Source organism: Arvicanthis niloticus, chromosome 2 (genome assembly GCF_011762505.2).
Source record: "Arvicanthis niloticus isolate mArvNil1 chromosome 2, mArvNil1.pat.X, whole genome shotgun sequence".
NCBI classification, from domain to species: domain Eukaryota; kingdom Metazoa; phylum Chordata; class Mammalia; order Rodentia; family Muridae; genus Arvicanthis; species Arvicanthis niloticus.
The window spans coordinates 2,894,835-2,919,418 of record NC_047659.1 but is presented as its reverse complement, the minus strand read 5'-3'; the positions used below and the strand labels follow the sequence as shown (position 1 = coordinate 2,919,418).

The following is a 24,584-nucleotide window of genomic DNA, read 5'->3' as shown; positions in this document are numbered from 1 at the left end:
TGAGGGAGAGAGTCATGTGGAAGGACTGAGACCCAAAAATACAGTTATACAGGTATAGGAAGTCTCCTTGGCTCCTGCTATCCCATCCTAGTACCTCATCTCAGAGACAGCAAACTGATGCTGCATTGTTTCATCCAGGCCATGGACACACACACACACACACACACACATTCCTGAACACACAAGGACATGTTGACACATACAAGTGTATTTAATTGCAGAAACATTTTGATTTTCCCAGTTCATGGTAGCATAAGAGATCATAAAGGATACTATAAAGATATAAGAAATAAACCCTTGAATTGTCAAAAGCCTGGAGAGATCTCAGCCATTAGATATCTCAGCACTGATTTGTCTTCTGGAAGTCCTCAGTTCAGGTTCAAAAACCGCATGGTAGCTTTCAAACCATCTTCCTATAATCAGATGCCCTCTTCTGGTGTATCTGAAGAGAAAGACAGTGTACTCACAAACATAAACTTAATAAATTAAACAAACAGAAAAAAATCCTTGAATGGGACAAGAACATAGTAGGTATAGCTTATAGACAGCATAATAAAATAAATGCTTTCCCATAATGAACAAAAGATGGAAATATGGGGTTTTGGCCTGGTAGCCTAGCCTGCTTAGCAAGTTCTCAAGGCTGTGAACAGACAGCTTGGTTCACAGCAAAGGCACATAGGGTCATGGGATTGGTGTGAACATGCAGGTTCCTGGCTCTTGTTCACTGTTTCTCAGGGACTCCAAAGTTAGCAGCATCTTCCAATAGGCCCTCAAATTTCCACAGCCTGTGTAGATTTGTAAACAAAGCTATAAGCCCAGGCAACTAGGAAATCTCTGTACCCAGGATGGAAAGTGAGACTTTTCTTCACGTAAGGAGATTCTGTCAGGGATGTTTTGTGGAAAATAAGTCTGACTAGTTCAAGACCAAATGGTGGCAGGAATTATCACCCTAGACAACAGTCCTTGGAAGGGCTGGACTACTGTGTACTTGTTCACTCCTTGACTGATGGACATCTGCAGAGTTTCTACTTCAGAACAGCTCTGTGGAGTACCACTACAACCATGATTTGCCCCAATTTCTCTGTGGACACCTACTTCTTGTTCTGGAGTCACTGGGTCAATGGGGACTACAGTTCAACTTTCTGAAGAGTTGTACATGGATTCTCACAAGGCTACACCATCGGCAATGTCTGAAGTTCTTCATTTCTTCCAGCCCTCCTTGAGAATTGTTTTAAATCAAAGCAAATCACTTTTGAATGACAGCCTTTACAGGCTGCTACAGACAGAACACAGAGTGAGTGCTTTAGACTACCAGGAACTTAAGGGGCTGTCTGAGGCAGCCCTGTTCTAGCACCTCACCATAGGTATGGGCCTTCCACTCGATGCAGATGCAACACCAAGCAGCTCAGTCTTTCACAGAGTAATACCTAGCACAAACTACAGAACCAAGGATAACTGAGTCAAGCTTAGGCAAAGTTGGAAAGAAAATGGTAGGAGGTAATGAGGAAAACAAACTAGGATGCTGAGAAGATGCAATGAGCCACCTGACCTTCCAGCAAGCAGTCACTATCCACCAAGAGCAGAGAGGGGACACAGACTATTAGCCGGACTTGTTACTCTCAGGCCCATGGATTTGACACAGAAGCCTCCTACTCACCCCCATGAACCACAATGTTTGGTTTTCCTACAAATGGTTTCAATATGGCTAAATAGATTTCCCTCTATAAACAGTTTCAATTGTGATAAATAGATTTTCCACTACCAATGGTTGACAATCTGACTTTACACCATAATTTATCTCCTTTTGTTCTATTGAGCTAGGTAGAGCAGCATGAAGACCTGCTGCTGTGTTTGATGTTTCCTTGATGCAAACCGAACTGACACTGATGCTGTGGAGAGACCCAAAGGCCCATGTTATAACAAGAGGCTGTTGTTCAGGTCCATAAGTTTCCTTTGAATAGGACCACCTTGGGGCTACCTTTTGTCTCATGTGTGCAGCTAGCTGTTGTCCAGCACCCCTTTGTGCCCCATATCCCGCTCTGGTTCTAAGAGTACCATGTCTTCTGTGGTTGTTCCTCACATGGGTGGGCCTCCAAACCCAGGGTTAGGAAGTTGTAATGAATGAAGGAAGGACTGGAAAGGGGAATCTGAGGTCACATGGTAAGATTTGAGAAAGCTGGGCTGGGCTAAACATGAAATTATTCACTTTTAAGTGTTGGCAAAATGGGTTCTGTTTGTTTGATAAAGTATTATAGGGTTGAATAACTGACCTCTGGGTTATGTGGAGTCCAGGTGTCTTGGGTAAAACCCATCATAGCCCACAAACACCCTCCTCCTTTCCCTGCTGACTTCGGCCAAATGACAAGAGAGCTCATGAGAAGGCACATTGGGCCAATTTATGTATCTGACACCTTGAACAGACTGCATCGTCTTCTTCCATGTTAATAAATTGTTTTCTTACAAAAGCAACAAGAAAACCCAAAAAAATGAAATATGTAAAAATGTTCTTTCTCTCTGTGGTAATTAAACCTTGTAGCATGGAAATTACTTGAGACAAAATAATTCTAGGAGCTCTGCCTGGGAGGTAACAGAAGATTTAGAGATGCTGGTCAGAGCTTAACCAAAATATGAAGGCTCAGAATCAGTGACAGTCCTGGGCTTTGTTGCAGAAAGACTAATCAAAACCATATGTATATAACTGGTCTCTCAACATACCCATCAACATACATATTGGCACAGACATGCATATGACCTTCTCCCCACACACAACATAAGTGAGCGGGAAAGCATAATGAGACCACAATGCTGGAGGAACCATTGAATGCAGACTGTGAAAATCTGATGTTTCATTTGAGACCCAGGACTCTGTAATCTATCCCTTGAGGACTAAAAAATTTAGTAACTTAGTAACTATTGTCGATGGGGTATTGACTTGTGTTTAGTCACGGAGAAGCCCACTTTCTCTGTCAACCCTTTGGAGAGGAGCTTGTTAAAAATTTCCCCAAACGAAAAAATAATATTACTTAAGAGCTTCATACAGCCTAATCCAGTCTTGGCTTTGCACATCTTATGCATGTCAAACAGGATGTTATATTCTCCATTGTTTTTAAAGAGTTCTATTTCACTTGTCAAAGGTTATACCTCCAATCTGTACCTTGTCCAATGAAAGAAAAAAACTTTAACTACACAAGAGGTAGGTTGCTGACAAATATTTCAAATGCTTTGTGATTTTGGACCACCTGTGATGCCTTATTGAGTGGAAAATTATTTTCAGGAGTAGATTATAATACTTAGAATATTCACACGTTTTAAAGGTCAGCCTTTCCCTGACAGCAGTATTGGTTTTTTTTTTTCTTACTAAGGTGCTCTGGGAATTCCGGAGTTCCCTATCTTGGAACATTCAGGAGGAGACTATAGGTTGAGCATCTCTCATGTGAAAACTCACAGTGTTGAAATGCTCCAAAGTGCAAAACTGGAGTCTCTTTATGGAAACACAAGTGGACCTCACATGAGGGTTTGCATGGAAATTTCAGGCATAGTAAATGTATTCTATTCCTACATTTCTATAGTAGGGTCTCAGTACATAGTCCTTGTTGACTTGGAACTTGCTATGGATAGCCGACTCCACACTCAGAGATCCACTTGTCTCTGTCTCCCGAGTGTTGGGATAAAAAACGTGCACCACCACATCTGACATGAAGTTATTGTATTTATATTAAATCATCTTCATGCTAAGCAGATGTATATGAAGCATAGACAAACACTGAATGAGCTTCCTGTTAAAATTTTATCTTATATGCAAGATATCTTATCTTGCTTATATAAATCATTATATTTATATGTTACATATGTGGATTTTTAAAAGCCCTACCACACAAAATATTTGTGGTTCTAAGTGTTGTTTTGGAATGTAAGATACACAAAGGTGTTTTGATTGGCCCATGTAACAGCCATCCTCTGGGTATACAAACAGGCAGAAGACACAACCTTGCCAATTCAGAGTTAATTCCTGTGATCACACTGAGTTGCTTAGGGATGGCAGCCAAATCTAGTTGGCAAGTTACAGTCCTCTTCTGATATCATCTCCATTAGAAGAGAGTGAAGAGATACCCTTTACATGTTTGCTAAGTTAGGATGCCACCCCGTGTAAGACAGAAGATGTCTTCCTGTGAACAGAAGAAAGCAAACACAGAAAAGCCAAACAAGAAATAAAAAAGGACAAGTGACAAATCCTGCTGGCAATAGTTTAAGCACCCAAGGCTAGGTCACTGCTCACTCAGTTACATGGTTAATACCTTCCTCTTTTTTGTTTGTTTGTCTGATTGCTTGTGTTGTGTATTGGCATTGCCATTTGAAAGATTTCTGGGTAAAATCTATGCCATTCAACAAGTTCTTAGAAGGCTGGTTACTACATAGACATTAAAGAGGAGAAAGAGAAGGAGAGTTCAAGCCTGCTTGTGAGGGGCTTACAGTCTGTCTTCAAGATGCATTACTTCATGGCATTTGCTGACTTAACCAATATTATAGAGTAGGTTGATATGAGGTACCTAGGAATCGAGTAGCATGCATTGTACTAAAGTATAAGAAACAGTTTACTCTAAGTTTAGAGTGTACTTTAGTCTGGTGGTTCAAGCTGGCAGACAGAGATGTATAAATCTATTGCTGTTCACTGTTAATTCCTTAACCACACTGAACAATGATGGGAGACACGGCAAATACAAAGTCAAATGATATGTCTGACCTCAAAAACCTTTTGGTTCAGGACAGGCAAAGATTCCAGCAAGAACTGTGCGGTAATGCCATGCATCTTAGAGGATGACACTTTATAGACAGATGGTGACATGCAGCGAGTTGTTGGTGCTTGCTGACAGACAGCCACTACCTAGAGACTGTGGGTGGAAGGCCAGAGTGGCCCAGAAGAGATGCCCAGCCATTTGTCTGCATGGAACCATGCTGAGGAACATCACTAAGGAATAGAACCCATGTCAGCTAGGGAGACTGTTGACTGTGTGCCCCAAACTGGGAAACCTAAGTACCAGTTAAATGAAACATGCCTTCTTCTACCAGACAGTAGCTAAACCTATCATTGAAGTCCTACAGGAGAGAAGGTTTCACCAGGCTGCACAGCAAACCCAGCAGGACACAGCATAGTGCAGAGATGTCAAGAACTAAAGGATTTGAACGAACACTCGCTAGGCTTCTTACCCATTAAACACTGAATTCTGTTTTGCTGGAATAGGATGGCTGGGTGTTCCTACTAAATACTGACACAGCCCAACAGATTCATGTGTCTGGCCAAGAATTTATAATCCAAGAAACCCAATGACTGGAAGACATTGTGGTTTGCAGGGCATGTCCCATAAGTCTTTCAAATGTATTTTTGCTTTGCCACAGTTAATTACTGGAAAAGGGGAAGTGTTCTACACAGTGCTGATTCTTAAAGCATTACTTACTCAAGTGCTTAACCTTAATATTAAATACATTGCCTTGATTTAATATTGAGATGTGGATGCATGCCCCACGCCAAGGAAACAGCATAACCCAACTTGAAGTGGACTTCAATTCCAGCACTACAAATGCCTTTAGTTGCTTTCACCTGAATTCCTTACTTAAAAGCTTTGACTATTTTAAAGAAAACCAGAATCATACCCAGATCCCAAAAGAGTAAGACCTGGGTTCCAAGGACTTCAAATGAAAAAAATTCCACTAAGAGAGCAGCCCAAACAGCAGGATGATGTACCAGTCATTCATCCAGGGAGGCAAACTTGTGCAAACTGCCAAGTTGGCAAACTTTAGTGGTGGAACTCAATCTGACTGCAAAGTTGACCAGCACCCTATGCTCTATGCCAGGCCCATAACACCTTGGAGCTCTCCAAGAGCCAGTAGGGGCTGAAGGGGCACTCAGAGCTGGGTTGTCTTGAGCACCTTTGCCCCCTTGCCCACTCCTGAGACTAGCCTCACTCCTCCTAGGCCCGCAGCAGATTCCTGAGGCCTATAAAGGCAGTTGCATGGGGCCTCGGAAAGAGACTTGGGACTCACTCACTTCTCCGTGGGATCCAAATGCAAGGCACGTGGTGTCCTAACAGTCCCATGTGGAGCCGGATTCTCACTGCAGAGCATAGCTTGCTCCGCAGACCCCGCCCCTCAACCTCTGCAGGAGCGTGGGGGCGCCCACAGTGCCAACTGCCAGCAACTGTCGGCAGGGGTCCCCAGTAGTGATCCATCTCAAGGCAGGAGGGATCACTGGAGGGATCACTGGAAACCTACTGACTCCTGGGACATGTTCCATTCCGGGATCAGGTCTGGAAGAAATCTGCAGTTGTGCATTTTGCAGGTTGCCGGGTGATACTGTACTAATCCTAGATCACACTTGGAGACCAACTGCTCTGCAGCTAACATGTGCTTGGTGTCCAGACATGTAGCAGTTTCCCAGAGAACTGTTAGCACAGTCAAAGAATGAATCTGAGTTAGTGAGTGACTTTTACACCAGATTTACTCCTTCCCATCTCACCTTCCAATCTCTTTTATTAATGACATCTTCCTGGAGCACTCAGGAATTACGAACAAAAATATATATATATATTTCTGTCAATAAGGTGAAAATTTCAGAATGAGGAAGTAGAGAAAGTGTCAATGGGGAATCTACTCCTCTGAAATGAAGCTGTCCTCAGAAGTTACTGACTGAGAACTCAATAACAGCATCTCAGGAATTTCATGCACAGCATTCCCAGACTAGGCTGATTAGGAAATGTAAAGAAAAATAAACTCCCATCAACATTTTCCATGATTATCCTTTTTTTTCCACAGTGCCAAATGCTGATTTTTTTAACTATTTAATTTTGTATCATTTTATTTATTTTGAAACAGTGTCATCATGAGCTTTGATTAGCTTATATCTCGCTATTTATTTATTTATTTATTTATTTATTTATTTATTTATTGTAGGTAGGTGAAAGAATATTGATACCCAAGTGGAGGTCAGATGATAACTCGGTGTGGCAATCACAAGAATCAAGGGTGGAGAGGATTTCAAAATAAAGCATTAGCTCCGAATTCAGGGACCCTTCTACAGAGTTCTGCAGATTCAACTCAGACTGCAAACACTGTAACTCCCAAGGTAAGTCTGGGTCTTGTTTTTAATGTGACCCTGGGCCCAAACTTCCCCTCTTTCTGACATCAGTCTGCTTCTGCCTCCTGAGTGCTGGGATCAAACAGATTTTCTGCACTCCACTGTTCTGCATATTTTAATGCTTCTTATATATTCTTTTGAATTCCCTGACTTTCATCAGAGTGTAAAAAGCCTTTGAAGAATAAGTTACCCTTGTCTGACTCCTTGTGGTAAGATAGAGTCTTGCAGCTTTTATTTCTAAGGATGGTAGAAAAAAACATTAAAAGGAGGGTTAGAGAAACTTCTAGTTAGTGAGCTAAGGCTCACAACCACAGGGAAAAGGTTCCAGTTCCCAGCACCCAGCTTGTCCTTCGGGGTCCCCCTTTGCTGGCCAGAATCTTCATAATAAAGTTGATACACCAGAAGGTTAAATAAATTAGGTCCTACAAATAAGTCTGTACACCCAAACTGCACTCAAATACTTTTATCACATTTATTTATTTATTGTAGGCATGTGGATGAATGTTACTGTATGCATGAGGGTTCAGATGACAACTCAGTGTGGCAGTCACAAGAAGAAAATGTTGAGAGGGTCTCAAAATAAACCTATAGCTCTAACTCCAGAGACTTCTCTCCTCTCACCATGCAGTTCTGCAGATTCAACTCACAGTCAAGAAACTGTAACTCCCAAGGTGGTAGGAAACATCTGTAATTCAGCATCGGAGTTGGGTCTCCAACCAGAGTATTGTTTTTCATGTGGTGTTCTAGGTCAATGGCTTCCCAACATGATGAATCCATGTGCTGCCTTTGAAGGATAATTTCTGGACCCCTGTAGAGTGTTGGATGCCATTTTAGAGGTGAATGGAGTAATATGGTATAAAAGGAAAAGTAGAGAAGACACTACTGAGACTGATTATGTTGGGAGGACCCAGATAAAGAGAGGCTGAACATGATCGACACATTTTGTTTCATTTGCTGATGGCACATGGAGTTCATTGAGATATACGTTAGTGTGGCTAAAGTATTAAAATTAAAAATAGCTAGTTGGGGTACTGCTTAGCTCCAACACAGGTCTCCTGACCCTGACACAATCTGATTTTGTTTTTAATCACAGAGAAGCAGTTAAATGCTTTGCCATAACTGAAAAAACCAACCTAGCTGTATTATCACTTTTTCCCCCACCTCTCCCTCTCCTTCCTTCCCCTCATTTTTTTCTTTGTGTTCTTTTTTCTGGGGATGTGAGCCCATTTCATCATGCTGTACCACTTATCCATGACATGCAGGCACTAAGAAGTCCCATCGAAATCTGCTTTCTGTCATTGCTGATGATGTCCTGGCAATAGTCATGTTTGGCCTTCATTCTACTTTGGGTAGCATCTGTTCATTTCCATGCATTTCTGCTTGCTCAGGGCCTTCACATTCCAAAGAGAGGATTGCTTACACACACCAACACAGACCTCTTTTCAGCAGCTTTTCTGAATTCTCATAGCACCTTAGCTTCCCATTTCATGTTTTAGTTTTAAACACAAAACCACCTAAATATTAATGCACATGTTTAAGGGGGTTGGTCAGGTGCAGCTGAAATTCTAAGTTCTGCCCCAAGACCTGGCTGCTCCAAGATGAGCAGATCCTCATGTATACCTGCCTTTGATGTGTAAACCATGCTCACCAATTTAAAACTATTCATTAAATAAAACTGGTCACAGCAAATAGCTTCGGGAATAGAGGGAGGTTGAGTTTGAGTTACTGGGTTGTGGGAGTGGGAGGGTGTCAGAGGCAGGGACCACAAGGAGAAGAGAGAAGAGAGACAGGAATAGATAGATATAAAGACAGAGATAGAAAAAAGGCAGAGGAGGAAGAGAAGGAGAAGTAAGAGGAAGAAGAGGAGGAGAAAGAAGAATGGGAGGAAGAAGAGGAATAGGAGGAGAAGAAGGAGGAAGAGGAATAGGAAGAAGAGGAGGAATAGGAGGAGGAGGAGAAGGAAGAGAAGGAAGAGGATGAAGAATAAGAGGAAGAAGAAGAGGAGGAGGATGAAAAAGAGGAGGAGGAGGAATATACTAGGGAATATCTAGGGACCCTAATTATTATTGAAGTGAAGGCTCTTATTATATCTGGAGTGCAGGAACCTGCATGGTTCTACTTTTGAGCCCCACCATCTGTGAATCCCCAGAGAAAACATCTCACAGGAAATTCATGCTCACTGAAGAGATACTATAATCAGCAAGTGTGCTACATATAAATCTTCCCAAGGATAAGCCTTGAACTCTAAAATGAATATTCATGAAGGAAGAAGGATACCCATGCTCTGTGTATAGATACTGTAGTATTATCTGTGGGATGACTTAAGGGACAATCGCCTCAGGTCATACCAGAGAGTTCAAAAGTGAAGAAAGTGTACACAATTGACACAAATTCTGTGGATCACAAATGTTTTATAGACAGGAGTTCTTTAAAGATGGATCAGAACAATGTTCTAAGGTGTTCCTAGATGTCTGAGGAGAGAGTCATGTGGAAGGACTGAGACCCAAAAATGCAGTTAGACAGGTAAAGGAAATCTCCTTGGCTCCTGCTGTACTGTCCTAGTTCCTCATCTCAGAGACAGCAAAATGATGCTCCACTGTTTCAGCCAGGCCATGGACACACACACACACACACACACACACACACACACACACACAAACACACACACACACACACCGCAATCACACAGAGAGGAAGAGACAGACACACACATTACTGAACACACACAAGTATATGTTCACACATACAAGTGTAGTTCATTGCAGAAACATTTTGATTTCCCAATTCATGATAGCATAAGAGGTCATCCAGGATAGTATAAAGGCATAAGAAATAAACCCTTGAATTGAACAAAAGCCTGGAGAGATGGCTCAGCTTCTAGGTGCACTGACTTGTCTTCTGGAAGTCCTGAGTTCAAATCCCAAAACCTCATGGTAGCTTATAAATCATCTTTAGTAAAATCAGATGCCCTACTCTGGTGTATCTGAAGAGAGAGCTAGTGTACTCACATACATAACTGCATAAATTTTTCAAAAAAGAAAGAAAAAATCCATGAATGGGATAAGAAAATAGTAGGCATAGCCTATAGACAGGTCAATAAAATAAATGCTTTCCCCTAATAAACAAAGGATGGAAATATGGGGCTAGGGCTTGGTATCCAAGCCTGCTTAGCAAGTTCCCAAGGCTGTGCACAGTAGGCTTGGTTCACAGCAAAGGCAAATAGGATCATGGGATTGGAGTGGACAAGCAGGATCCTGGCTCTTGCTCACTGCTTCTCAGGGACTCCAAAGTTAGCAGCATCTTCCAATAGGCCCTCCATTTTCCACAGCCTGTGTGGCTTTGTAACCAAAGCTATGAGCCCAGGTAAGTAGGAAATCTCTATAACCAGGATACAAAGTGAGACTTTTCTCCATATAAGGGGATTCTGTCAAGGTTATTTTGTAGAAAATGAGTCTGACTAGATCAAGACCAAATGGTGGCATGTATTATCACCCTAGACCATGGAAGGTCTGGATTACACTGTACTTGACTAATGGACATCTGGATAGTTCCTACTTCAGGATAGCTCTGTGGAGTACCACTACAAACATGATTTGCCCTAACTTCTCTGTGGACACCTACTTTTTGTTCTGGAATCGCTGGGTTTATGGGGACTACAGTATATCTTTCTGAAAGATGTATATGGCTTCTCACAGGGCTGACCCATTTTATATCATCAGCAATGTCTGAAATTCTTCACTTCTTCCAACCCTCCTAGAGGATGATTTTAACGTAAAGCAAATCATTTTTGAATGACAGCTTTTACAGAGTGCTACAGACAGAACACAGAGTGAGTGCTTTAGACTACCAAGAGCCCAAGGGGCTGTCTGAGGTAGCCCTGTTCTAGCACCTCACCATACTTATGGGCCTTCTGTTAGATGCAGATGCAACACCAAGCAACTCAGTTTTTCAGAGAGTAATACGCAGGACAAACTACAGAACCAAAGATAACTGAGTCAAGCTTAGGCAAAGTTGGAAAGAAAAGGGTAGGAGGTAATGAGGAAAACAAACTAGGATGCTGAGAAGATGCAATGAGCCACCTGACCTTCCAGCAGGCAGTCACTATCCACCAAGAGCAGAGAGGGCACACAGACTCTTAGCCAGCCTTGTTGACTCTCAGGCCCATGCATTTGACACAGCAGCCTCCTACTCACCTCCATGTACCACAGTCTTTGGTTTTCCTACAAATGATTTCAATGTGGGTAAATAGATTTCCCTCTATGACCAGTTTCAATAGTGATAAAGAATTTTCCCACTATGAATGGTTCACAATCTGACTTTACACCACTGTTTGTCTCCTTTTGTTCTATTGAGCTAGGTGTAGCAGCATGATGACCTGCTGCTCTGTTTCATGTTTCCTTGATGCAAAGTGAACTGACACCGACACTGTGGTGAGCCCCACACTCCTATCGTAGAACAAGAGACTGGTGTTCAGGTCCATAAGTTTCCTCTGAATAGGACCACCTTGGGGCCACCATTTGTCTCATGTGTGCAGCCAGCTGTTGCTGAGCAGCCCTTTGTGCCCCATATCCTGCTGTGGTTACAAGAGCTACATGTCTGCTTTGTGGTTGTTCCTCACATGGGTGGGCCTCCAAACCCAGGGTTAGAAAGTTGTTATGAATGAAGGAAGGACTGGGAAGGGGAAACTAAGGTCACATGGTAAGATTTGGGAAGGCTGGTCTGGGCTAAATATGAAACTATTCACTTTTAAGTGTTGGCAACATGGGTTCTGTTTGATAAAATATAGGTTTGAATAACTGACCTGTGGGTTATGTGGAGTCCAGGTGTCTTGGGTAAGACCCATCCTGACCCACAAACACCCTCCTCCTTTCCCTGATGATTTCAACCAAAATGACAACAAAGTTCACAAGAAGGCACAGGGGGCCAAGTTGTGTATCTGACACCTGGAGCAGACAGCACTGGCTTCTTCATGTTAATAAATTGTTTTCTTACAACAGCAACAAGAAAACCCAAAACAATGAAATATTTAAAAATGTTCTTCCTCTCTCTGGTAATTAAACCTTGTATCAAATACTTGATACAAACAATTCCAGGAGCTCTTCCTTGGAGGTGATAGAAAACTTAAAGATGCTGGTCAGACTGCTTAACCAAAATAGTAAGTTTTAGATTCAGTGACAGTCCTGGGCTATGTTGCAGAAAGACTGATCAAAACCACATGTAATTAACTGGCCTCTCAACACACCCATAAATATATATATATATATATATATATATATATATATATATATATATATATATTGGCACAGACATGCATATGACCTTCTCCCCCCACACACACCATAATTGAGCAGGAAACAATAAGGAGACCACAATGCTGGAGGAACCATTGAATGTAGACTGTTAAAAGCTGATATTTCATGTGAGACCCAGGACTCTGTAATCTATCCCTTGGGGACTAAAAAAAATTTAGTAACTTATGCAGACTAGTTTGAGACAGTTGGAGAAATTTTTCTCTTGAAGCCTCACATCTCTCACCCAAATTCTCAGCCTGAGAGAAGCCTTTCAGACATCCCTGTTCATCCAGTCAACTCCAGAATACAAGCTCCAGGAAAGAACTCTAGCAACAGTGGCAGAAACCAGGACTGACCAGCTGCTTTTCAGGCTCTGTTAGTGTGACCCAAGATCTCGGTTAGGTTAAGAGACCATCTTGCAATGCAAGGGTTGAGGGAGAGAGAAAAGATACAAGACCCCAACCCACCTCTTTTTTTTTAAAAAATAATTTTTTGTAGATACTTTATTACATTTTAAATGTTATCCTCTTTCTTCATTGCTGCCACCCAGAAACCCTCTATCCCATTGCTCCTCCTCCTACTTCAATTAGGATACCCTCCACTGAGCCCCCTAATACATCTAGCTGCCCTTGAATTCTCTCACACTGGGCATGCAGCCTTTTGGGAACAAAGACCTCGTCTCCCACCTATGTCTCACAAGGCCATCCTCCCCTACATATGCAGCTGGAGCCATGGGTACAAAGCTAACAAGCTACAGGCGCTGACTTCATCACTCAATGTTCTGTGCCACTACAAAGGAGGCAGCCACATAGAGCCCATCTAGAATAATTGCAAGTTGGTAGGTAATGTGTGTTCACCCTATCTATCTTAACGAATTGTAGCTTGTAGTTGAGTCAGAGGGTTTGCTTGCCAATCTTCCAGCTTCTTGAAAGAGCCTAACTCCACAGAAAGTCTTGTAAATTATCCCTGTAATGAACAACTGGATAAGACATAGGAGAGTGCCTGGACAAGTTGGAGGATGGTTTTCTGAGCTTGACTGTGTTTATGGTGAAACATGAGGGCAACCTGCCCCTGGTCATCCTTAGTGCATCCTACCTGCTGCTGCTTGGTGTATTTGTCATATATGTTCATGCTGGCTTCCACACACAGCCTCTTTGTTTCCTTAGAACCATCCAGTGTAATCTGCTCCCTAAGCACCTGCCTGTTCTTGTTCCATAGGATTTTTACTTGAGTCTTCATAAGAAGAGATTCTGTAAGGAGGTGACAGTTCCTGATGCTGAAGCACAGAGAATAAATGGTGATTCCTAGGCAGCATCCATCTTCCTCCCGCTTCTCCAAGTACCATCTTTTCTCATGATGGGCCCTGATCCCCAGACAGCCCCAGACTACAGACCAGAGTAGCCATGGGACCTCACATATAGGAACGTCAAATTCAGAAGACAGCAACATTCCAGAAGACTCAAGGTACTTCTGAAAATCCTGACACCAACAGGGACTCATGTATCTCCCAGAAGAGGACATGGGCCACACAACTGCATATATGTCATTGGTATTAGAAAACCACCTGTAGGTAGAGACAGTGTAAACCTTCTCTAGGAGAGGAGAACAGACCCAACAGGTAGACATCATTCTATGTGTCTCATGCAAACCAGGTCTATAAATCTATTTTCAGTGCCCCAGAGACTCAAGGTAGATTGATGTCTCCAGCAAGGTGCACACCTTTTCTATCTAGAGGATACTCAGATGGGAAGGACAATGATTGGAGGGGCTCACTGACTCATCACACTTGAACAAAATGAGTCCAAGAGGTAACAATCCTAGAGCCTTTCTTTGAGGGAGGCAAACTTCCCGTTGAGAGGCAAAAAGTATGGAACCAGTGTATTTATATGGGATTTATTTCAAAGACAATGATGTCCAGACACATTCTGTGTCTACAGCTGGGCAAAACTACAGTGTTAGTCACACACCAGTTAGTCACTCACCAGTAAAGTTGATTTTCTTTAGTCAGCTTTTGGCACTTTTACAAGGCCTCACTGATCTGCTGAGGAATTTTCTTGAGATAGGTCATCACCTCGTGGTGTTGCATCTCCAGCATCATGGTCTCAAAGTTGAACCTGTGGGAGGGCATGGTCCATGGAGCAAATAAGACCTGAACTAAGGATTCAAGGATTATATCAATTCAAGTTGAATCGTGGACAACCCCAGCTCACATATGCCACATCCTGGCGCCTTTGTACTGGGTCCTCTTGGTGCTTATTAAACTTGTCAAACTTGGTTTGGGCCCAGCAGAGCTAGGAAATAAAAGAACAAAGCTGACCTGCTTTAGCTCCCTGAGGGGGCTTGAAGAAATAGATTAGGTCTCCAAGAACTTTCCAAGAGCCTGTGCCACAGGCCTGGGTCCAACTTAAAGCCATAATAACTCTTTTTCTGTTTATTGACAAGAATGTTTAAATCCTTGTGTCTATTGCTACATTAATTACCAGAGAACATATTCAGAATTTACAGGGAAAAGGGATTATGACATATATCAGGAGTTTCCAATGCCCATTAGAAGTGAGCAGAGAGGTCACGTGCTCTGCTGCTAAAAGTGAGGCTCCAAGGCCTCCTCACTATCATTACCTGAAAAGTGAGTCAGGTAAATCCTCAGGCCCCATCATACTACACAGACTCCTTGGATCTTAAATTGAATACACAAAAACACTGTCTCTCTCTCTCTCTCTCTCTCTCTCTCTCTCTCTCTCTCTCTCTCTCTCTCTCTCTCGCACATGCACACGCACACGCACATGAACACACACACACACTCAGAATCCCAAATAAACACAGTGATCTGGCAGTATCTCAGTGTATTATGAACAGATGACTTGCAGCAAATCCAGTCACTGAGGGGCAGCATGTAGAACCAGGTCCTTTAGGCTCTTGACAAGACTTAATGACCCCAAGCACCTCCAGGAAATTACAAAAATGATTGACCGTAAACACACAGTAGCTAGTCTCTCCCACAAAGCAACAGCAGACCAGGCTTCTCAAAATGACTGATGAGAGCTCACCCAGTACTACCTTTAATTGAAGACTGTGATTCATGCCAAGGGCTCTGATTTACATTGGAGGAACTAAAATGGCCCATGACCCCATCTCATTCTTATCTGAACTTCAAGTTCTGTGTCAAATATCCAATCAGCAAAATGAATTTGGACATGAGAACAACCTGAAGTTGTAGCCTCCTATGATATGTGGAAATCTGGGCTCAACAGAGAAGGCTCAAGATAGTCAGCTGAGAACTGGGCATAATGACTACCTGTTTTTCAAATACTTGTCAGTATAATGTGCCAGGATACCCCAGAGTTCGTCTCTCTCATTCTTCATCTTCTCAAAGTCATTTTTGAGCTTCTCCAACCTCTTCACTCTCTGCTCCTGCTCACTGATGGTGAAGGCTTGGGAGTACTCTTTCCCAACAGACCCTTCAGGTAGATAAACAAAAGTAAACTTGTAGGGAAAATAGGACAGGGAAAAAAGATACCATGCTGAGTCCCACACAGAAGCCTGAAGAGGGAATTCTAGAGACACAGTGAATCCCTGAAAGAGCAGGAAAGCTCTGGACTCCACACCTATGTCCCTGCTCCCAACAACCATCACTAAACATATGGCTCAGTCCCTACTGCAGTCCCACTAACCCTGAAATGGTTAAGATTTCCCAGTCAACAAGAAATTGAGGACATTGTCAGCTTCTATCTGACAATGGAGTCTGTACTGCTTAGCCCAAACATATTGACCATAAACATCAGCACCAAACATCTCCCACAAGCCAACACCTCTCCATGCCTCTTAGATGCATGATGAGAGATCATACACTAGTCACTTACCCCAGACTGTGAGTCAGCCCACATCACTTGTGTTCATCATGAGCATCCAAGGAGTAGTCCATTTTAACATAGCTGAATTTATGACCACAAAGATAAAGCACGGATGTGTTTTTCAGCATGAATTTGGGATCCATAAAGTGTGTCACACTATCCACATCATAAGCACAATTCCTTTTGTAGCTCTGACTGGTTGGGAATTAATAACAAAGCCTAAGACACTTTACATTTGAAGATGTCCATTCCTACCTGTTACTTCTACTGTTACAAGACTGTGAACCACACATGAATACAGATGATTATTATGAGATAAAAATTAGAGATTGCCTTTTTATTCATTAAAATATATTAATTTTATTCAATACCAGCTTAAAGTGGAGGAGTCAAATTATACATTATACAGCCTTAGCAAAACAGCAAATTGCAGTAACAAAAAATAATAAATATCAAAACTTCAAATGAAAAGAAAGAAAACCATGTACTCAAGGCAATCAAAACTCTAATTAAAACCAAAACACAATAATTAAGCTAAGCAGCATTCCCTTGCTGTAGAATTTGCTGCACTAACCTATAGCCTGTTGCTGGCCTTGGAAATATAGTACAAAGGCAGTCAGCAATGGTAACAATCTCTTCAAGATGAATGTAGGTGTGCCCCATTGGGGTGGGGGTTTGCTGTTGGGTAATTTCTTCCAAGGCAAAGCACGAGTCATGTTACAGACAATACCTCAAAGTCTTTAAAATTTGCTTGACTGATCTCTCTGAAATTATTGCTGATGACTCATGAGGACAAGTGAAAATTTACATTTTGAGGCTCCTCCTGGATGACCAGCAGATCTTCATGTCCCCCAGCACTTCTTTGAAGCCTTCCATACATGCACTCTTGCTGGACCATAGTCTAGACAAAAATAAAGGCCTTGTAACATATAGGAACCCAAAGAAAGGAAGAAAATGCAGCCCAAGATTGCCATGGTTATAGGGATGAGATGCAATGGTGGTTCACTTGCTTTGCACACTCAGTGCTGCTGGTGAGGAGTTGTGTCTGAGGGAGATCTTGACCTGTTCTGTGTCCTATTTGAGCTTCTGTTGAAGTATTTCAGACCTAGGGGAGGAAGAGCCAAAGGCCTGTTGAAGACCTGCCATGTCAGCTCTCCAGCAAACACCAGGTATATTCATCAGGACAATCCAGTATGACCTTTGAGCTGAGGTCATCCCCTCTATTCCAAATAAAGAAGGGCCAGAGAGCACCTGGGCCTGGAAGTTTTTCTCAATTTTAATAAATGGCTTGAAAGTGAACTGTGAACTACACAGTGTGCTAGAGTTAAACTAAAATGACACACTTCTTCAATAGTCCATATATAATGGATTGAAAAATAACTGTGTAGCAATGTGTGAATAGAGCACTGTGTAGCGGCCTTCTAGAAAGCCTAGCCACCATTCCAGTGAAGGCTGCTATTATATCTGGAGTGCAGGAACCTGCCTGTGTTTCTCTTGTGAAACCCTCAATCTGTGAATCCCCAGAGAATCCATCTCCCAGGAAATCCATGCTCACTGAAGAGATACTATAATCAGCAAAGGTGTGCGGTATATAAATATGCCCAAGGGAAAGTATTGAAATGTAAAAGAGATATTAATGAAAAAAGAAATGATACCACTATATTTATAGCTTCTCTAGTATTATTTATGGGGAGACTGTGGACCCCTACTTCTTGTTATGTGGCTTGTCCTGCAGGGCAGTAAACAGGGTCCGGGAGATAACCTGAAAGAGAGAATGGGTGAAAACAGCCAAATGCAAAGGATATTCCTATAGTCTGATCAAATCCTAATTTTTAATTTTTTCACACAGTGGTTATAAACACATAAAGGCAGAATGTGGGAAAGGGGAAGACACAGGACTGTAGTTTTTCAGGGGGAGTACAGGGTATCAGCTGGGTGAAGGTTCAGGAAACAGGCCACTATGACTGCCTATATTCACTTGTCCTTATCTAAGTTGGTACTATATACAAGGCTACCTATCCACAATGTCTATGATATCTAGGCTGGTAAATTTCCACCAAAACTACTTGTTTACAAGATCTTATAGCCATCTGTTCAGTGTTTGTCCACAGAAACCAGGACTTTGTGTTAGCAGGCTAACATAGACCTATGGCTGATTTTAGACATTCAGTGTATAAGCAAGGCTGCCCCTGACATCTCCTCCCTTCTCCAAGTATAGAAAGACCATGGCAATTCCAATGTTGCAAAGGCAGGGATAGAGGCCTGGCCTCCACTAATTAATGGGGACCCTGTAATGGCTCTGATCCTCCTGTCATTGTCCACTGAGGCATGAGGGCCAGACCCATCCCGATGTCTTTTTTCCTGGAGAGGGGATACTTTTGACATTAAACCCTATGCAATCAGGCTTGTCCCTCAGGGAACCCAGAACGATATTTTTAATTTTTATTTATATTCCCTTGCAGTGCTTAGCCTCGCAGCCTATGCAAGAATTTAGATCACAGGTCAGAGGGGGTTCTGGGTGGCCCCTCTCTGCTTGGTCTAGGGTTGGGAGTCCCCTCTTTTAGGTTGAGTAGAGAATACCCTGGATAGTGCAACAACCTTGTCCTGTGTCTCATGGTCTTCCATAGCTAACTTATGATAATGTATCTGAATTGGTTTTGCTATCAAATTATCTACCTGTTGTTTCGCAAAGTTAGTCAGCCTATGTAAGACCCAGAAATCAAAAGGAACAAGTAAAAATATCTCAACTAATGGTCTTAAAATGAAAAGAAGTTGACTATAATTGTGGGAAGCACAAAGCATAGCTTCTAAAACTTAGCAAATTTATAGAGACCTCTGAACACCTGGACACTCGCTCTACTTCAAAACGTTGGAGCGTCTGTTCTTCTGCCTTCTGGCCCAGGATCATCTGACAGACCTTAGTGCTGCAGAATTATTAAGGGCTGATTACTCTGTCTAGGCAGATATAATCAGTCGACTATTCTGCAAGTGTGTCCTTTTCTGGACAGTAATTTGTCTGTAGAAGGAAAGTGGCAATTCTTGCCTAGTGGCTGTCTCACCACAACTGGAGTAACTCCAAGGATGCTCAATTTCTTCTTAGAATTCAATATAGGAAGTTGTCTGGAGCAGACAGGTCTCTAATGAAAATACACATTAATACTGAAATGTTTGTCATGTCAATTCTAAGGATTTCTGATGTTTTGAAAACCAGCTATCCATGTAGGGTAATCTGGACTGTTGCCTGTTAACTCCACTCAGCTATTTCTAAATAAAACATAGAGAACACCCTTATAATAAACTCCAAGCCATGAATTTGCTATAGTCCCTTAACTCACAGGCTGACCATCTCAAATCAGTTAAAAAAGTTAAAGAAGGACTGGGTCTAAGCTTTGTGCTTCCCACAATTATAGTCAACTCAGTCATTCTGGATTTCTGACGGGGTTGAAAACTTATAGCTATTACCTTGAGAGAAAAGATCTGAGTGTATGGTCGTCAGCTGACATTCATCCTAAAGCCAGGTTCAGAACTAAATGTTTTAGTTAGGAGAGATGACAGAGGTGCTGGTAGGTCAACAAAAGGATGGACTAGGTATTAGGACTATCTTGTACCTCACTGGTACAAATTGGCATAATTATGCTCTAATTGTATTTTGAGAGAAAAGTTTCCTTTTAACAGGAAGGGTGATGTGTAGGAGGAGCTAAGGTGGGAGAAGTACTGAGAGGAAGAAAAGGAGTAAGAAGAGGAGAAGAAGAAGGAGAGGAGAAGCTAGGTGATGAAAGAGAGATAGAGGGGGGAGACAGGGAAGCAGATGCTCATGTATCTCCACCAGTAGATAGTAGATATATCTAGGTTGGGTAGTGGGTTACACCTCTGATTAAACAATACCACACTTATAAAGCCTATGATTAACATTTTTTTAAAAAATGTATAAATGCAAAAAGGAAAAGGGGGCATGGGATAGGGGTTTTCTAAGGGGGGGGAATGGGGAAAGGGGATGGCATCTGAAGTGTAAATGAAAGATCTAATAAAAAATAAAAAAAGAAAAAGAAAAAGAAAAAGAAAAAAAGAAAAAAAATGAAAAGAAGTACTGTTAACAGTCATGGAGAGGTTGAAAACCAATTCTTGTACCAGCTCTCATCTTTGTCCCTCATGTTCTCTTTAACCATCCCTGTCTTCATCTATGTAACAGCAACATTCTTTTTTAAGGGCTGTACACAGTCTAGACCTGTACACAGTCTTTTCTATTGTAAAAGAGTAAATCAAGTCCAATAATGTCCTTTGCATTTTTGGAGGATCACTTCAGACAGCAAAACGAGGGATTTCTACAGATTAATGATGTCAATCTCTAGTTTTTATTATGAAAGACTCTAATCACAAAACAATAAAATGGAAGCCTTGCTTTCTGTCCTGTGAGAGGGCTGGATCTTAGCCTCTCTGAGCAAGGCACCATAGCACAGGAGGGGGGACCTGTGTCTGAGATAATTCCAGAAGTGACATCCTTAGACACCTCTCCATACCATAGAGCTGGAAGGGGTGGTGGTCCCAGGACCAGGAGCTCCTCTGCCTACAGTGATAGGGTAGAATTGATGGCATGGGAGGTGGAGCAGAGGGAGAGGCCCTTGAAGAAGCAGCCAGAAAGGTCACTTCCAGCCTGGGTGCCTGTCCCCCTGACCTGAGGGTTTGAGATGCAGCTGCTCCTGCTACTGCTACCATATGTTAGGCATTGAGAGGAAGAGTGCTGTGTGAAAGTCTCTGAGCCATGGAGGGACCCAGACCTGGAGATTCTGGAAGAAGCTTGCTCTCTGAGGCCACTGGATTCTGAAGACCAGCAGATGGCCAGTTATAAGAACCCAGGTGAGATGGACTCAGTGGTCAGTCAACCGAACCCACTGCTTTCCCACCAGACTACGGAACCATCCTATTTGATTCTGGGGTGACTGGACTGCTGCCTCTTGCCCTGTAAGAGCCTCATACTCCCTTTTGAGAATGAGAGGCTGGTGTTCAGGTTCCTAAGGGTCTTTTAAATAGGACACCAGATCCTTGGAGACAACATTGGTCTCATGTGTGCAGCTAGCTGTTGTTGAGCACCCCTTTGTGCCCCATATCTCACTCTGGTTCCAACAGTACCATGTCTGCTTCCTGGTTGTTCTGCACATGGGTGGGCCTCTAAACCCAGGGTTAGGAAGTTGTAATGAACAAGGGAAGGACTGGGAAGGGGAATCTGAGGTCACATGGCAAGATTTGGGAAGGGTGGGCTGGGCTAAATATGAAATTATTCAGTTTTAAGTGTTGGCAACATGGGTTCTGTTTGTTTACTAAAGGTTTATTGGGTTGGAAAACTCACCTGTGGGTTACATGGAGCCTAGGTTTGTAGGATAAGACCCATCCTGGGCCACCAACACCCTACTCCCTCTCCTTAGGGATTTCAGCCTAATGACAAGAAAGCTCATGAGAAAGTACAGTGGGCCAAGTTGTGTGTCTGACACCTGGAATAGACAGCATTGCCTTCATCCATGTTAATAAACTGTTTTTTACAACAACAAAACCCAAAACAATAAAATATGTAAAAGTCTGGAGACAGCCACCATGTTCTTCCTCTCTATGAGTTACTTACCTTTGTAGCAGTGACTTGAGACCAGACAATACCAGGAGCTCTGCTGGAAGGTGACAAAAGACTCAAAGATGCTGGTCAGACAGCTTAACCAAAACAGGAAGTTTCAGATTCAGTGAGAGACCTGGGCTAAAGAAACTGTGTCACAGAAGGACTGCAAAACCACATGTAGTTAACTGGCCTCTCAGCACACCCACCAATATACATATTGGCACAGACATGCATATCCCCCTTCCCCAGACACACCAGAAATCATAAGTGAGCAGGAAACAATAAGGAGACCTCAAGACTGGAGAAACCATTGAATGTAGAAAAGCTGATGTTTCAAGTGAGACCCAGGAGTCTGCGATCCATCCCTTGGGGACTAAAAATGCTTAGTGAGCAACTTCTTCTGCAGACTAGGTTGAGAGAGTTGGAGAAATTTTTCTCTTGAAGCCTCACATCTCTCCCACTAACCCTGAGCCAGAGAGAAGCCTTTCTTCACACATCCCTATTCATCCAGTCAGCTCCTGGATAGAGGCTCCAGGAAAGAACCCTAGCAACACTGACATGAAACAAGACTCACAAGCTGCTACTCAGGCTCTTTCAATGTGAACCAAGTTCTAGGCTGGGTTAAAAGACCATTTTGCAATGCAGGGGAAAAGGGAGAGAAAATATACAAAACGCACTTACCCCCAAAAGACAATGAGAACCACTCATTTTGCAATTTCACTGGGCTCCAAAAATTACAAATGCTTCCTACCTGTGACCTCACATAACCCCTACAAAGCAAATGAGCTTCAGTCCCTGACTACATCACTCAAAGCTCTGTGCTCCAGTGAAGGACGCACACAAAAGGAACCCCTGTAGCATAATGGCATGTGGGTATGTAATGTGTGTTCAGCCTGTCTATCTTAATGAACTGCCAATCATAATTGCTACCTGCTACTTTTTCACATGTGCATTAAACAGCGAGGGCTCCCGTGTTCCTTTGAGAAGAGCCTCAACTGCATGGGGTGAATGTAAGTATAAGATGATAACCCAGAGTTAACTTCTCTGCTTCTTTCACTAGAATACTGGTAGCCACCACAGCTCTTAGACAAGTGGACAAGCCAGATAGTACATGGTCCAACAGCTTGGACAGGTGTAGTACACTGTGATTCCATGGCCTAAAATGTGTGGTTCCACACCCTTTGCAGTAGCTTTTGTTTCATGGGCCTGTAGATGAAAAGGTTTGGAGGTATCTGGAAGTGCTAGTGTTGGAACCAAAATCACCTGTCTTTAGTGCCTCAAAGAGGATCTGTGCAGACTCATTCCAGATTAGAGAACCAATGGCCTCATTTGTGCTGGGAAGTTTTTGTTAGGAGGTTGTTTATGATTCCTTCTATTTCTATAGGGGTTATTGGACTGTTTAGATAGTTTACCTTATCTTGATTTAATTGGGTATGTGGTATCTGTTTATAAAACCATCCATTTCATCTAGATTTTCCAGATGTGTTGAGTATAAGCTTTTCTAGTAAGACATGATGAATTATTAATTTTTTGTTTTTATTGTTATGTCTCCATTTTCATTTCAGATTTTGTTAATTTGGGTACTGTCTCAGTGCCCTTTACTTAGTGTGGCTAAGGGTTAATCTATCCTGTTGATTTTCTCCAAGAACCAGCTCTTGCTCTTGTTGACACTTTGTATCTAGCTCTTTGTTTCTATGTGGTTGATTTCAGCTCTGAGTTTGAGTATTTCCTGCTATCTACTCCTCTTAGGTAGGTTTGCTTCTTTTTGTCCTAGAGACCTCAGGTGTTCTGTTAAGTTGCTGGGAGAAGATGACCCCAGATTGATTATGAAAGCACACAGTGCTGTGAATTTTCCCCTTAACACTGCTTTTCTTGTGTCCCAAAATTTTGGGTATGCTGCGTCTTTGTTTTCGTTGAATTATAGAAAGATTTCCTTTATTTCTTCACAGTGATGCTGGTTATAACAATCCTTCAGAAAGCAATGTGGAATTCATCATGCAGGGGGAGCAATTGAATTTAGGCTACCCAATGCAAATGTGCCAAGTGAGACCACCACCCTCTCAGTCATCCTTCCTGGTTACTTAGGAAGGATTAGGAAGCACAATTCTTGTTTAGATTTGGTTGATATGATTGGAGTAATTTTTTTTCTCTTGTAGCATCAAATCTCTCACAACAACCCTCAGCTTGTCAAAACCCTTTCCCATATCCCCAGTGTGATGGCGTTTGTATGCTATTCCTAGGGAGTTGCACTATTACAAGGTGTGGCCCTGATGGAGTTGGTGTGTCACTGTGGTTGTTGGCTTTAAGACCCTCCTCTTAGCTACCTGAAAGTCAATATTCGAGTTGCAGCCTTCAGAAGCAGATGTAGAACTGTCAGCTACTCCCACATCATGCCTCCCTTGATGCTTCCATGTACCAGCCTTGACGATAAAATACTAAGACTCTAACCTTTAAGCTAGCCCCCAATTAAATGTCCTTGAAAGAATTACCTTGGTCATGGTTTCAGCTCACAGCAGTAAACTCCAATTCATGCAGCCAGCTTCAGAATTCAAGAGCCAGGAATGAACTCTCCAGCAGCACTCACAAAAAACATGACTGACAAGCTGCTATTCAGGCTCTGTCATTGTGTCCCTAGACCTACATAGTGTAGAAGTGACCATCTTGGGATACAAGGAAAAGGAAAAAGAACCAAAGACCCCCAAAGACAATAA

At 42.4% G+C, this 24,584-nt stretch overlaps 1 pseudogene; it reads right to left on the bottom strand.

The window, feature by feature from the left end:
• Window positions 1-14,440: 14,440 nt before the first annotated feature.
• The window catches only part of LOC117702790 (disks large homolog 5-like), a 38,508-nt pseudogene continuing 28,364 nt past the window's right edge, over window positions 14,441-24,584 (bottom strand).